This window comes from Phascolarctos cinereus, unplaced genomic scaffold (assembly GCF_003287225.1).
Source record: "Phascolarctos cinereus isolate Bilbo 61053 unplaced genomic scaffold, phaCin_HiC Scaffold_726;HRSCAF=1367, whole genome shotgun sequence".
NCBI classification, from domain to species: Eukaryota; Metazoa; Chordata; class Mammalia; order Diprotodontia; family Phascolarctidae; genus Phascolarctos; species Phascolarctos cinereus.
This window is the reverse complement of record NW_027556098.1, coordinates 43,630,786-43,646,866: the sequence shown is the minus strand read 5'-3', so window position 1 is coordinate 43,646,866 and position 16,081 is coordinate 43,630,786. Positions and strand designations below refer to the sequence as shown.

The following is a 16,081-nucleotide window of genomic DNA, read 5'->3' as shown; positions in this document are numbered from 1 at the left end:
TTATTGAATCAAAAGCTGAAATGGCATTCTTCCCAAATAGCAATCTAGTTGTAGAGGAAAAGCGACAACAACAGACTTCTGAGTTTCTCTCTGTTTCCTTCAATTTGTCTGTAGCACCCCAAAACCATCTAATTTATTATAAGATCTATCATTTTATAGGTTTTTATGTAAGATCTATGTGTTGTAACTTCTCCTATAACCACACTAGTACAATGAACTACATAGCTTCTATACACTCTTGAATTGGCAGTGTTTGTAAATAGGGGTTGAAGAAAAGTATTTACATTTCGAGAATTATTACTAGCTGGGACAGAGCACTGGCCCTGGAATCAGGAGAACCTGAGTTCTATTCTGACCTCAGACCAGACATTTGACACTTACTAGCCGTGTGACCCTGGGCAAGTCACTTAACCCCAAATGCCTCACCAAAAAAAAAAATTAATTACTGCTAGCATATTTTGAGGTGGGCTCACTCCAGATACCTACAGAATTTTACAATTGAAAGAAAATAAGCAAACATGATACTAAGCCACAGTTTTCTCCAGCTTCCTCTCCCTTAATGTTTGGCTTTGCTTATGCCTGGAATTTTGTTCTGCCTTAAAAATTGGAACATTAATGTTAAAATAAGATTAAAATCTTGTTTATTGTTTAACTTTTTCCTGTGAAATCTCATCTGGAATTAAGTTGATAGATTATCTCAGTGAGATTGTGCTGAAGGCATGCAAAGATGATGAATAGTCAAAAAATATTTCTTTTCTCCCCCTCATTTGTACATTATTCCGTACTATTTTACTTATAGGTAAATGTGTGGTAACTTTAGAAAATTTTGTCTGCTTAACTTGCAGAGTGTGATAGGGACAAGGGAGAGGTGGGCTGACATGGGTGGATATGAGGGACCAGAAATGAATAGACAGCTTATAAACTCAGAATCATAGGAATTGAGTGGAGCAGAAAACTGGGTAGTAAATTGTACCCTTTACCTTGGTAGTGTTAATGTTGATTTGATTATTAATCTTGAGCAAGAGGTGGAAAGGGAGAATGGATATGTTGATTCCTTGATATCCTGCCTTAGGGTCAGGGCCATAGGTTGTGGAGTTCTAAGTCCTAAGTTATAGAAGCATGTTGCATGTTTAAGATACTCATTTGATCCTCAGGTGAACTCTTCCCCAGGGCTTAAGGCATTATCATATCCAGGGTGGGTGGATTGGGGTCTTTGGACCTAAACTGGCAGTGTATGAAAGGGAAGGGACAACAGAAAAGCAGATGACCACCCCCTGGTCCTGCCTAGTAAGTGGACAGAGTCTTGGCACCTAGCTTGAAATTCTCAAAGGCAGATATCATATTGCCAGATCACATGAGTCTAAAGATAGCTAATATCAGAGTAAACTGTACTCTTGGAAAGTATAGCAAATACAAATAGCAGGGTACTGATCTGTACTAAAACTACTAAAAGGTGAATCAAGAAATAAAAATCTGTCTGTAGGGGTCTTGCACTGTGTAGAGAAGAGAGTGCTGTGACCAATTTAAATTAATATCCTGGACCACTTCACAAATATATCTGTACCTGTGGTTAAAGTGGGTATATCAAGCTTTTATGTTTTAATGGCAATAAAAGTTGTTCAGCTCCCTTGTAATCATCAAACAATGCTCTATTTTTGACTTGTATTCTTGAGCAGACTTCTCTCTTGGGAAAGGTATTGCTGATCAGTTGATGAAAGTATTCTGATAAATTGATATTGTGGTTTAAAGAAAAAGGCAGGGGGCAGCTAGGTGGCGCAGTGAATAGAGTAGCAGCCCTGGAGTCGAGAGGACTTGAGTTTAAATCTGGCCTCAGACACATAACATTTATTAGCTGTGTGACTCTGGGCAAGTCATTTAACCCCACTTGCCTAACCAAAAAAAAAGAAAAAGAAAAAGGCAGATTTCATATCACCCCCTAAGTCTTCTCCAGGCTGACCATCCTTAATCTTTCTTATATAGCACGAACTTGAGGCCCTTCACTTCTCAGGTTGCCCTCCCTTAGACAACCTCCACCTTATACATTCATTTCATAAAATGTGATGACCAAATTTTAACACAATACTTGAGAATGTGGTTTGATCATGACAGAGTTCAGTGGAACTGTGATTCTTGGATGCTTTTTTCTCAATACAACCCAAGATCATATTAGCCTTCTGGGGTGCTATATCGCATGATTGAGCTTGGGAGTTTACTAATCTCTCCTCCCCAGATCTTTTTCAGGCAGACTGCCATCTAGCTGTGACTCCTCCATCTTGTTGTTTGTGCAATTAATTCTTTTGAATTCTATTAATTTTCACCTTAAGATCATAAATTTAGACCTATAAGAGACCTTGGAATTAAGTGCAACCCCTTCATTTTACAGATGAGAGAACTGACAGTTTTCTAGTGTGTCAAAATCTTTTTGAGTGATGACTGGAACCTAGTATATTATATTAGCTATCCCTTCCATATTTGTATCATCTGTAAATGTGATAAGTAGGTAGCATTGTGCAGTGTGTAAGGCACTGGCCTTTGAGTCAGAGAACCTTGGTTTGGATACTGGCCTTGTTACTAGCTACTACCTGTGTGACTTTGAACAGTAACTCAACAAGCATATATTAAACACCTGTTTGCAGCCACTTTGTTAGATATGAGGAACACAAAGATGAAATTGAAAATTTTTTTCCCCTAGGATCTTGAGAGTCTGTTGGGGAAGACATTCACAAACACACATATACCAAACTAACTTGTACTCATTCTGTCTGTGTGTATATATGTAATGTGTGTGGTTGTGTGTATGTGTGTGTTCCTGAGATGTGGAGGTAAAGAGGAACTATATTCCCGGAATGGAGGACAGCTGGTACAAATGAAGGATTGTCATTTGTGAGGAATAGCAAGGAAGCCAGTTTGGCTTTACCTAAGAGAGTAAAATAACCTTTCTGGGGCTTGGTTTCCTTGTTAGGGATAGTGAGTAGACTAGGTAACCCTACAAGTCCCTTTAAGCTCTGAATCTCTGATCTTACTGTATGATATATGGCCTTAGCCAAGTCATTGCTTAAAAATAGCACAGAGTGAGGATGGAACCAAGATGATGGAGTAGAAGAAAGAAGTTTGATAAGCTCTTCTCCCCACCCCCAACACATCTAGAAAATATACCAGACTGAATTCTGATGGGAAAGTCCAAGAAAAAGTCAAAGTGAATCATTTTTCTAGCCCAGATTAGCATATGGAGACAGAAACTGGAGAGGGGAGTCTGTCCAGGAGCACACCATACAGAGCATTCCAGTGCAGGGAGAGGCTGTGTTCCAAGGCAAGAGGAGGTCTCAGACCCATATGGGCACCATGACCTCATGCGGGAACAGGTGGCAAGTGACAGCTTTGTTGTTCACTATCCAGTTCTGAGTCACAGATGCAGAGTTGACAGAAGAGGGGACCTTTGCCTATGGTTTAGGGCTATTAGTCCAGGGTGAGGAGTGGTAGGAGACCCTGGGCTGTGAACTGGTAGAAGAGTGAGCTCAGAATCCCAGGAGCAGAGATAGGTCTCAGATCTAACATCTAGCCAAGAAGAGAGCCCCTGCAGAGGAATAGCCAAGGAAGCAGTTTTGTTACTCTGAACTAGCAGAACTTCCCAGCTGACTGATAGTGGCTGACTCTAGCAATAGTTTCCTGTTGCTCAGACCCGAACCCAGGCCAGGAGCTAGCAGAGCTCAGACAAGGAGGACAGTGATCAGATAAGGCCCTGAGTCAAACCAGTTTGGGCCCACTGAGAGCTTGTAGGCCCCCAGCCTCAGCTGTACCTGAAAGACTGCAGAAAGCAGTAACAGGACCAGCTCAGCATTTCTCTCCAGAAACATGCAATGCTTGGCCCTAGTATTAAGTCTAAAATCAAGAAGTACGCTGGAAGGATGAGCCAACAAAAAAAAGGAATCCCACCATAAAAAAATTATGGTGACAGGGAAATTCAAGACACAAACCCTGAAGAAGAAAATTCCTCCAAAACCATCTAAAAGCAATGCCTCAAAGCAAAACACAGCTTGGGCATAAATTTCTCTAGAATTCCTGGAAAGATGACACAAGAGTTAAAAAGAAGTAAAAAAAAAATTTTTATAAATGAAATGAGAGTGCTAAGAGAAAAATGGAAAAGAAATGAAAGCTCTGGAAGAAAAATTGGAAAGGGAATTAACAATTTGGCATAAGAGATAAAAAACTTTGCCCAAACAAAAAGCTCCCTGAAAATTGGAGTGGACCAAATAGAAGCAAATGATTCCATGAGACAATAAGAAATATTACAGCAAAGTAAAGAAACTGAAAAAGTGGAAGAAAACGTAAGCTGTCTAAGAAAAACTTAACTGACCTAGAGAACAGGAAGGAGAAAAAAAATTGAGAATCATTGGACTACTTGAAAGCCATTACCAAAAAAAAAAAAAAGAATCTAAAAATCCTATTTCAGCATATTCTTAAAACTGCCCAGATCTATTAGAACCAAAGGGCAAAGTGGAAATAAATTCTACTGGGTACTGCTGGAAAGAAACCTTCAAATTAAGACTTAGCTTCCAGTTCAAAAAAAAATTATTGCAAGCAGCCAAAAAGAAAGAATTTAGGTATTGAGGAGTGACAGTGAGGATCACAAAAGTTGGTGTCATCATGATTGAAATTTTGGTTTAGTTTGTTGTTCTTTTTGTTTAGATTGTAGTCAATGAATATGTTGTTTTCCTGGTTTTACTTACTTTACTGTTCTTCAGCCTGTTCCCATACTTCCTGTGCTTCTCATGCTTCTCTGTTTTAACATTCGTTACATTTATGTAACACAATTTGTTTTACTTTGTTTCTAGCTCTTGGCTGCTATGAGTGCTATTCTAAATATTTTGGCATAGGTGAGTTCTTTCTTTGTATTTGGGTCAAAGAGTATTAATATTTTTGTCACTTTCTTTGCATAATTCCAAATTGCTGTCTAGAGTAATTGTGCCCCTTCATAGCTCTTTGGTTCTTCACCCTCATTCACTCCCTATATCTAGTCACTTGTCAGGTCTTATGTATTCCACCTCTTCAGCATGCTTTGTATCTATCATCTCTCTATAACACAGCCACACTAGTTTTTAGTTCCCTGTTATCTTTTGCCCAGCTTATTAGCATGGTTTTATTGAAGTCCCTACTTCCATTCTTTCTTCTCTAAACCATCCTCCACATCTTCAGGGTTGGTATTCCTAAATCATAGGTCTGACCATGACACTACCATTGCTCAAGGTTCAGTAGCTCCCCATTACATCTAGTATAAAACACAAACTTTCCATTTAAATTTAAAGCTCATTACAATTCCAATTCTCTGACCCAAATATACTATATAAACATAAATGAGACAGTCTTTGCCCCCAATTTTGGCTTGTATTCTTTTGGGAGAAAATAATATGTACACAGAAAGGCATACACCAAACAGTGTGCAAAGCAATAAAAGGGGAAGATACTAGTAACTGGGGGGATGAAGACAGATTTCCTTTGAGAAGTGGTACTTAAGCTGAACTTTTTTTGGGGGGGCAGTTATCAAGCATTTATTTTTTTCCCTCTCCCACCTTCTCCCTGTGGGATGTGGGAAAGATAGACTACACCAAACCCTTAAGACAGTATAGTTTTGCAAAAACAAGTTCCCATATTGTCTGTTCTCTCTCATGAGACGCGTCATTATTGACCCTTTGGAGTCAGTCAACAAACATTTACTAAATACCTGTTATGTGCCAGGCACTGTGCTAAGTAAGAGCTGGGTATGCAAAGAAAGGCAGAAAACAGATCCTGCTTTTGAGGAGCTCACCATCTGCTAGAGGAGGTAATATGCAAACAAATATGTACAAACAAAAGCCTAAATTGGGAATACTCTCAGAGGAAAGGCTGGGAAAGATTTCTTCCAAAGGTGAGATGTTGGCTGAGGCTTGAAGAAAGCTAGGGAATCTAAGAGGCAAATATGAGGATTTAGAGTTCTAGGCATGAAGGTCAGCCATTTTGATCAGGGACAGAGGGTGGAATATTTTGTGCTAGGAACAGTAAGGAGAATCACTCACTGAATCACAGAGTACCTGGGGTAGAAGGAAGGGAAGGAGGGATAAAATGTAAGAAGACTGAAAAGGTAGGAAAGAGCCAGGGTATGAAGGGAATGCCAAATAAAGGATTTATATTTGATCTTGGAGCCCCTGGAGTGGATTGAATAGGGAGGTGACATGATACTGACACTTGAATGGAAGATGGGCTGGAGTGGGGAGAAACTTGAAGCAGGGAAATAAACCATCAGGTCATTTCGTGAGGTGATTAGGGCCTGGACCAGGGTTCTAGCAGTGTCAAAGGACAGAAGGGAGTATATATACAAGATTTTATGAAGATGGAAATGACAACTGATTGGATAAGGGTGAGGTGTGGGGGAGTGAGGAATTGAAGATTGCACCTAGGTTGTCATCCTATGGCGCCAGGAGGCTTGTGGCATCCTTGACAGTAATAAGGAAATTCAGAAGAAAGAAGTGTTTAGGAGGCAGAGATAATGAGTTTAGCTTTGGAAATGTTGAATTTAAAATGTTTGTTTGTTTTTTGTTTGTTTTTGCTAGGCAAGGGGGGTAAGTGACTTGCCCAGGGTCACATAGCTAGTAGGTGTCAAGTGTCTGAGGCTGGATTTGAACTTGGGTCCTCCTGACTCCAGGGACCGTGCTCTCTCTCTGCTGCTCCGCCTACCTGCCCCGCTATGGTGCATCTTGTTCAAGATGTCCTATAGGCAGTTGGGAAAACAAGACCAGAGGTAGGAGAGAAGTTAGGGCTGGATAAATAGACCTGAGAATTATAAGTATAGGATGATCATTGAATCCATGGGAGCTGATGAGATCACCAAGTGAAGTAGTAAAGAGAAGAGAGCCCCAGGGTCAGGACTGGGGGGAAGAAGAGACATCCAGGCTTAGTGTAACTTGGGTGAAAACCCAGCAAAGAAAACCAAGCAGTGGTTATATAGGTAGGAGGAAAACCAGGAGAGAGTAGTGTCTCAAAAACCTAGAGAGCAGAGGATGACCAGCGGTGTCAAAGGCTTCAGAGAGGTCAAGAAGAATGAGAATTAAAGGAAAGGCCATTAGATTTAGCAATTTAGAAATCTGTTAGTAATTTGAAGAGAACAATTTGGCTAGAGGTAGGAAGCCACAAGTGGAGGCACCTTTTCAAGTTTAGCCACAAAAAAAAAAAAAGAAGAGATATGAGTCAGTAGCTAGCAGGGGTGGATGGATCAAGTGACATTTCTTATGAGGGTAGAGGAGATATGGTATATTTGTAGACAGTAGAGAGCAGCTTGTAGACATGAAGAGATTGAAGATTACTGAGAAAACAGGGATGATAGGGTTGGCATTCTGCTGGAGAAAATAGAATGGAATGGGCTCCCTTGTGTGTGTAAGGGAGTTTGCTTTAACAAAAAGGATCACTTCATCATGTGAGACAGGAATAAAGGAGGAGATAGTGGCGGAAGGCATCGAGGAGAGATGGAAAAAATGGAAACTCTTGGCAAATACCCTCAATTTTTCAGTGGAATATGAGACAAAGTTCTCAGATGAAAGGGTTTAGTGAGGGAAAGCTCTGGGAAGTATGAGGAAGGATGAAAAGGCTTGGAAAAGCTGCTCTAGTGAATGAAAGAGTGAATTGATAAGAGATGTGTAAAAGAATTGCATTGCTAAAGTGAGGGCCCAGTTGAAATTATAATCATAATCATCATTGATCATTGCTTTGATCAGAGGTCATAAGCTCTTCAGAATCATTTTTTTATAATATTGATATATTGCAAATTGTTGTCCTAGTTATACTCACTTCACTCTTTATCAGTTCATATAAGTTTTCTCAGGCATCTCTGAAATTGGCCCTTTCGTCATTTCTTACACAATAATATTCTATTACATTCATATACCATAACTTGTTTAGCCATTCCACAATTAATGGCACCCCTTTAATTTTCAGTTATTTGCCACTTCAAAATGATCTGTATATTACACATACACACACACACACACACACACACGATGCCTTCTAAATAGGATTGCTAAAGAATAGGTGTATTTTCTCAGCACCACTTGAAGGACGTCAGGGAGATCAGTAGGTAGAGTTGATGGGGGGAGAGTATTTCAGGCATGGGGGAGAGCTAGAGAAAATATGTGGAGCTAAGAGATGAAATATCTTGTTCATGGAACAGCAAACAGGCCAGTGTCACTAGATTAAAGACTACATGGTGGTGAGTAAGTTGTAAGAAAATTGGAAACGTAAAATTTGTTTGTAAAATAAGAAGCAGTGATCTCAGCTGAGAGGACTGGGAGAGGAAAAGCCATGGAGAGGTTAATTTAAAAATCAAGAAAGAACTTAAAGACCTGAATAGAATTCTGGCAAAGTCCGATATCATAGAGCTTTGGTGACTACTGAATGGGAATAAAGAGGATCACAGTTCTTGTAGGTTTTGTTTCTCCAGCATTTGTTCAATTACATATTTTCCATCTTGTGTATCTTCTGTTCAGTTTATCCCAAACTGGAGATGGACATAATAATAATACTAATAAGCACTGTCAGGATAGTGCTAAGTACTTTACAAATAGTATTTTACCCTCACAATGACCCCTGGACTTAGGTGATATTATCTCCATTTCACATTTGAAGAAACTGAGGCAGAAGTTAAGTGATTTTGTCCAGAGTGACACAGCTATTTGAACTCAGGTTTTCCTGACTCAACAGGCCCAGAACTCTATCTACTGAGCTAGTTACTTCATTAAAGTCTCTTACTATTACTGTGTTGTTATTGTCTGTTTTCTTGTAATTCAGTTCATTTTTCCTTTATGAATTTTGATACTAAAGCATTTGAAGCATGGTTCAGAAAAAAAAAAGATCTGGGAAGTCTTATGATTTCTTGAAATACAGTATCTAGGTTCTCTTTTTCATATCTCTTCATTTGAGTCTCACTTGACCTTTATTTTGTTACATTTACTTTTGATTTTTTGGTGTGGTGTTCTTTCCATTTACATTGTTGTTAATTACTGTGTATATTGTTTTCTTGGCTCTGCTTACTTCATTCTGCATTAGCTCACATAGATCTTTTCATGCTTCTATGTATTCATCACATACTTAAAGCACAGTAATATTCTATCACATTCATGTACTACAATTTGTTTAAGCATTCCCCAGTCAATGGATAACTCATTTGTTTCCAATTTTTAGCTAACACAAAAGTTCTGCTATTAATATTTTGGATTACATGGAGACTTTTTTCTTATCAGTGGTTTCCTTGGTGTATAAGCTCAATAATAGAATCTCTGCTTCAAAGGGTATGGACATTTTTATTCACTTTATTTGCATAATTCTAAGCTGCCTTCCAAAATGATTGTATCATTTCATAGCTCCACCAACAATGTGCTATTATAATTAATTGTTTATATTTTGGATACCAAACCCTAATGAGAGAAATTTGATACAAAGATTTTATTCCATTAGACTCCTCTTCTTATCCTAGATGCATTAATGTTGTCTGTGCTGAAGTTTTTCAGTTTCCAGTTCCCTCTTCTTCTATGAGCTCAGTATTATGCTTTTTCAGTTACTTTACATTAATTTTTTTTTTAGGTTGACCTTTTCTCCACTGACTGTCTTCTTCTCACCCTTTGTCCTTTCTTCTGATTTAATGCCTCCCCCCCCCTTTTTTTTATTGTTGGGTTGTTTTAGTCATGTCTGATGAGGAAATTGAGGCAAAACAGTTAAGTGACTTGGCCAGGTTCACACAGCTAGTAAGTATGTGAAGTCAGATTTGAAATTAAGGCTTCCTGGCTCCTGTTACTGTCCTTGCCTGATGCATTTATTCACTCCTCCTGCATTTCTGTCGTTTGAGGTGTTTGAAAGGCAAATAATGTCTTTAGTTCTGGTTTTCTTTCTAAAAATGTTTGAAACTCTTCTCTATTATTGAAGGTCCATCTTTTGTCCTCAGATTTGTGGTGTTAAGGTTTTTTGTCCCGTCATGTTCTTCGAGGAGACCTATCATCCTTAGGTTGTCTTTGTACATCCTACTTTTCAGTTCATTATGTTTTGCTTGCTTGGTGAGTATATTTTCTTTTAATGTTATTGTCTTTTTCTTCTCTTCTTCTAGGTTGTCCTTCACTTTTGTTATTTGCATTCCTAGTCTGTTATTCTCTCTTTTGTTTCTTTGATGACTTGCCGTTCCAGAATCAAGATTTTCTATTCTGTCCATTATTGTTGCTCTGTAGGACAGAAATTCTGCCCTCAAAATATTCATTTCTTTTTTAAAGTATTTAGCAACAGAAAAGGCAGGGGGGAGAACCAAGATGGTGGAGAAAGGGCAGGGACTCTCCTCAGCTCTCCCATATTCCCCTCCAAATAACTTTAAATACCTCAAAGCAAATTCTGGAGCTAGAGAACCCACAAAAGAACAGAGTGAACCAATTTTCCTGACCAACACAGCTTAGAAGGTCAGAAGGAAAGGTCCATAGTCCCAGGGTGAGAGTGGAGCCACGTATGGTGGGCTGCACCAGTGCAGTCCATGCCCCAGCAAACTAGTAGCAGGCCAGCAGGGCTGAAAGGGGAGGAGACTTAATCAGCTGTGGTAGCAGCTGCTTCTGGAATTCTCAGCCCATGGATAGTTAAGAGGTCAGACAACTGGTCAGATGGAGATTACAGGGGCCCCACGTGCAGGACTCTGTTGCATGGCTCATTCCAGGTCATTGTCCCAGGGCAGGGAGGAACATTAGCACACCAGAACTTGTGGCGTCAGGGGAATGGAGATGCTGGTCACAGTTCCAGGGCAGAAAAGAATGCTTGTGGTTGCTCCCAGACCAGCTCACAGCCCAAGAGAGTAGTAAACACACCTTTCCTCAGATCTTACCACTTTGGAAAAATTTAAAGCTTATAAACCCCCAGAATTAACTCTAAAAATAGCAGCACAAAATACTTGAAGCTTGGGACAGTGCCCCTTCCACCTCAGGAGCCGAAACCAACTTTAATGTAAAGGCAAAAGTCAAGAAATATGCTGGGGAAATGAGCAAACAACAAAAACAGAACCTGACCATAGCCAGTTACTGTGGTGACTGGGAGGATCAGAATACAACCTCTGAAAACAACAACAAATTCAAAACTACTACATTCACAGCCTCAAAGAAAAATGTGAATTGGTCTTAGGTCCAAAAAGAATTCCTGGAAGAAGCTCAAAAACAATTTTAAAATGCAAATAGGAGGGAAAAGAAATGAGAGTGATGCAAGGAAATCATGAAAAAAGAGTCAACAGCTTGGTAAAGGAGGCACAAAAAAAATACTGAAGAAAATAACCCCCTTAAAAAACAGAATAGGCTTAATGGTGGAAGGGGTACAAAAATCAAATGAAGAGAACTCTTTAAAAAGCCAGATTGGCCAAATGAACAAAGATATACAAAAATTCACTGAAGAAAGGAACTCCTTAAAAAGTAGAACTGGCCAAATGGGAAAGGAGATACAAAAGCTTACTGAAGAAAATAATTCCTTGAAAATTAGAATTGGGCAAGTGGAAGCTAATGACTCCATGAGACATTAAGAGACAATAAAACGAAATTTTAAAAATGAAGAAAATGTGGAATATTCCATTGGAAAAACAACTGACCTGAAAAATAGATTGAGAAGAGGTAATTTAAGAATTGTCAGACTAAGGAAAGCCGTCATCAGAAAAAAAGAACCTAGACATCATCTTTCAAGGAATTATCAAATAAAACTGTACTGATTTTTTTTACTGCAGGGTAAAATAGAAATTGAAAGAATCCACCACTCACATTTTAAGAGTTCCCAAAATGAAAACTCTCAGGAATGTAATAACCAAATTCCAGAGCTTCCAAATTAAAGAGAAAAATACTGAAAGGAACCAGAAAGAAACAGTTCAAGTATCATGGAGCCATAGTCAGGTTAACACAAAATTTAGCAGCTTCTACATTTAAAGGATTGGAGAACTTGTAATATGACATTCTGAAAGGCAAAAAAACTAGGATTACAACCAAATATTACTTGCCCAGCAAAACTGAGAATAATTATTCAGAGGAAAAACTAGATATTTGATGAAATAAAGGATTTCCAAGCATTCCTGATAAAAAGACTGGAGCTGAATAGAAAATTTGACTTTCAAATAAAAGATGTAAAAAAAGCATAAAAAGGAAAGAGAAATCATAAGGGATTCAATAAGGTTAAACTGTTTACATTGCTACATGGGAAGATGATACCTGTAACTCCTTAAAACTTTATCATTATTAGGTCACTTAGAAGGATTATACACAGAGAGCATAGGTATGAATATGAATATGATGGAGTGAATATCTAAAAAAAAAATTAAGGGTCGAAAAAGAGGAATGCACTGGAAGGGAGGGAAGGAGAGGTAGAATGGGCTAAATTATCTCACATAAAAGAGGCACAAAATAGCCCTTACATTGGAGAGGAAGATGGGGGAAGGGGAGATCTCGTGAACCCTGCTTGTCATCGGAATTGGTGAAAAAGGGAGTGGCAAAGTTGGCTGTTAGGACGCAAGCAGACCTATAGGTTGGAGCAGGGGTCTCCATAGCATCAGAAAAATAGTTGGGGTCAGGGTGCAGGGGTTTGTTTTGATGTCATGCCTGTGTTGTGCTTGGGTCTGCGAGGATCATAGGAAGTGGGGGAAGGGTGCCAAATGAGCTCAGGGTCACTGAGTGTCAATTCTTAGGTTTAGGGTTGTAGTGTTTTGTTTCGTTTTGTTTTTACTTATGTGGATTCTAAGTGTCGTAGACCATGAAGACAGGTGAAGTTACTTTATCATTGGTGCGTAATAATTGTTTGTGGAGAGTTTTGAGAGGTCATGGAGATCAGAGGGAGTGTCCAGTATATTATTTCTTTTGCTCATCTGACTTGGAAGTATCCAGTGATTCTTAAATTAGTTCTCACTCAAGGCAGCTAGGTGGTGCAGTGGATAGAGCACCCGCCGTGAAGTCAGAAGAACCTGAGATCAAATCCAGCCTCAGACCAAACACTTGACACTAGATGTGTGACTCTTGGCAAGTCACTTAACCCAGTTGCCTTTAAAAAAAAAAGTTCTCACTAAATCTTTTTCTAGATCATTTGTTTATAATGTTATAACCTTAATTTTTTCTTCTACTTTTAAAATATCATGTCTTTGTGTGAATATTTCTTGACTCATGGAGTTATTAACTTCTGTTTAGTCAATTTTAATTTTTCAGAGTTTATTGTTAGGGTCATGTTTTATATACCTCTTGGGTCAATCTGTTCATTCATTTTTTAAACATTTTTTAAAATTCAGTTTTATTTTATGTTTGGTTCCAAATTTTCTCCCTCTCTCTCTTTCACCCATTGAGAAAATGAGAAAAAGAAAACTCATTACAAGTATGTATAGTCATGCAAAATAAATTCCCACATCAGCCATGTCCAAAAAAGAGAAAAGAAAAGAAAAAGGAAAGAAAGAGGAAAATATGCTTCACTCTGCATTCTGAGTTCAGGTTTTTGCTTTTTGTTTTCTTCTGGATGGACATAGTGTTTTTCGTAATGAATCCTTTGGAATTGTGTTTGGCCTTTGTGTTGATCAGAGTTCTTAAGTTTCTCTCCCTCTTTTTTAAAGAAATAATATTTTATTTTTTCCCAATTACATGCTAAAAAAACAGTTTCTAATATTAGTTTTTGAAAATTTCAACTATCAAATTCTTTCCCTCCTTCTCTCTTCTGTCCCCTCCCTGACATGGTAAGCAATTTGACATAGGTTGTACATATACAGTCATGCAAAACTTATTCCATGTTAGTCATGTGAAAGAATACACAGACCAAAAAAAAAAATCACAAAAAAAAGTGAAGAATTGTGTGCTTCAATCTGCTTTCAGACTCCATCAGTTCTTTCTCTGGAGTGGATAGGATTTTTCATCATGAGTCTTTGGAACTGTCTTGGATCGTTGTATTGCTGAGAATAGCTAAGTCATTCACAGTTGATCATCGTACAGTATTGCTGTTATACACAGTGTTCTGCTTCTGCTCACTTCACACTGCATCAGATCATGTAAGTCTTTCAACATTTTTCTGAAATTATCCTACTCATATTTTCTTATAAGCACAATAATATTCCATTAAAATCATATACCACAACTTGTTCATCCATTTTCCAATTGTTGGACATCCCCTCGATTTCCAATTCTTTGCCACCAAAAAAAGAGCTGCTGTAAATAAATATATATGCATATATATACGTGTGTGTGTGTATATATATGTATATATATATATATATATATATACATATATATACACACACACACACGTATATATAAATATATATATATACATTTTACAAATAAGTTCCTTTGTCTTTTCTTGATCTCTTTGGGATATAGACCTAGTAGTGGTATTGCTGGGTAAAAGGGTATATATGGTTTTATAGTTGTTTGGGCATAGTTTCAAATTTCTCTCCCGAATGGTCGGATCAACTCACAACTTCACCAACAGTCCATTAATTAATGTCCCAACTTTCCCACATTCCCTCCAACTTTTATCATTTTCCTTTTCTTTTCATATTAGCCAATCTGATAGGTGTGAGATGGTACCTGAGAGTTGTTTTAATTTGGATTTCTCTAATCAATAGTGATTTAGAGCAGTTTTTCATATGACTAATGCTACTTCTGATTTCTTCATCTGAAAAACTGCCTGTTCATGTCCTTTGACCACTTATCAGTTGGAGAATGACTTGTATTCTTATAAATTTGACTCAGTTCTCTCTATATTTGAAAAATTTAGCCTTTATCAGGACACTTGCTGTAAAAAATATTTCCCACCTTTCTGCTTTCCTTCTAATCTTGGTTGCATTGCTTTTGTTTGCGCAAAAACTTAGAAATTTAATATAATCAAAATTATCCATATTACATCTTGTAGTGCTCTCTATCTCTTGTTTGGTCATAAATTCTTCCCTTCTCCATAGATCTCACAGGTAAACTGCTCCTTGGTCTCTTTATTCGCTTATGGTATTACCCTTTATGTCTAAATCATATATCCATTTTGACCTTCTCTTGGTATACAGTGGTCTATGCCTAGTTTCTACCATACTGTTTTCCAGTTTTCCCAGCAGTTTTTGTCAAGTAGTTAGTTCTTTTCCCAAAAGCTTGGATCTTTGCGTTTATCAAACACTAGATCAATGTCTTGTGTACCTAATCTATTCTGCTGATCCATCACTCTGCTTCTTAGCCAGTACCAGGGTATTTTGATGATTACCAATTTATAATACAGAGATTTGGTACTGCTGAGTCACCTTTCTTCACATTTGTTTTCATTAATTCCCCTAATATTTTTTACTTTTTGTTCTTCTAGTTGACTTTTGATATCATTTTTTCTAACTCTATAAAATAATTTTTTTGGTAGTTTGATTCATATGGCACTGAATAGGTCAATTAATTTAAGTAAAATTATCGTTTTTATTATTTTGGTTCAGCCTACCTGTGAGCAATTAACATTTTCCCAATTTTTTAGATCTGACTTTATTTGTGTGAAAAGTGTTTTATAACTGTGCTCATATAGTTCCTGTATTTGTCTTGTCAGGTAGACTCTCAAGTATTTTAAATTGTCTGCAGTTATTTTAAGTGGAATTTCTCTGTTTCTTCCTGTTACACTTTATTGGTAATATGTAGAAATGCTGATGATTTGTGTGGGTTTATTTTATAACCTGCAACTTTGCTAAAGTTGTTAATTATTTCATGTAGTTTTAGTTGATTCTCTAGGATTCTGTAAATATACCATCATATCATTTGCAAAGAGTGATAGTTTTGTTTCTTCATTGCCTATTCTAATTTTTCAATTTCTTTTCTCTTTGAGATAACTAGAATTTGTAGTACAATATTGAACAATAATGGTGATAATGGGCATCCTTGCTTCACCCCAGTCATATTGGGAAGGCTTCTAGGTTATCCTCATTACAGATAATGCTTACTGATGATTTGAGATAGATGCTACTTATCATTTTAGTGAAAACTCCATTTATTCCTATGCTCACTAGTGTTTTTAATAAGAATGAATGTTGTGTTTTGTCAGAAGCATTTTCTGCATCTATTTAGATAATTCTCAT

The 16,081-nt window shown here is 37.7% G+C and overlaps 1 protein-coding gene across 3 annotated transcripts in view; it reads left to right on the top strand.

Annotated features, from left to right (window-relative positions):
• The window catches only part of PKNOX1 (PBX/knotted 1 homeobox 1), a 166,350-nt gene that overhangs the window by 16,646 nt on the left and 133,623 nt on the right, over window positions 1-16,081 (top strand). The window contains exon 2 of one of the 3 annotated variants that reach the window (XM_078146502.1): window positions 13,863-14,035. The exons of the other annotated variants lie outside the window; for them this stretch is intronic. The gene's annotated coding sequence lies outside the window, so the exon portion shown is untranslated. The remainder of the gene's footprint in view (window positions 1-13,862; window positions 14,036-16,081) is intronic. 3 annotated transcript variants of the gene reach the window in all.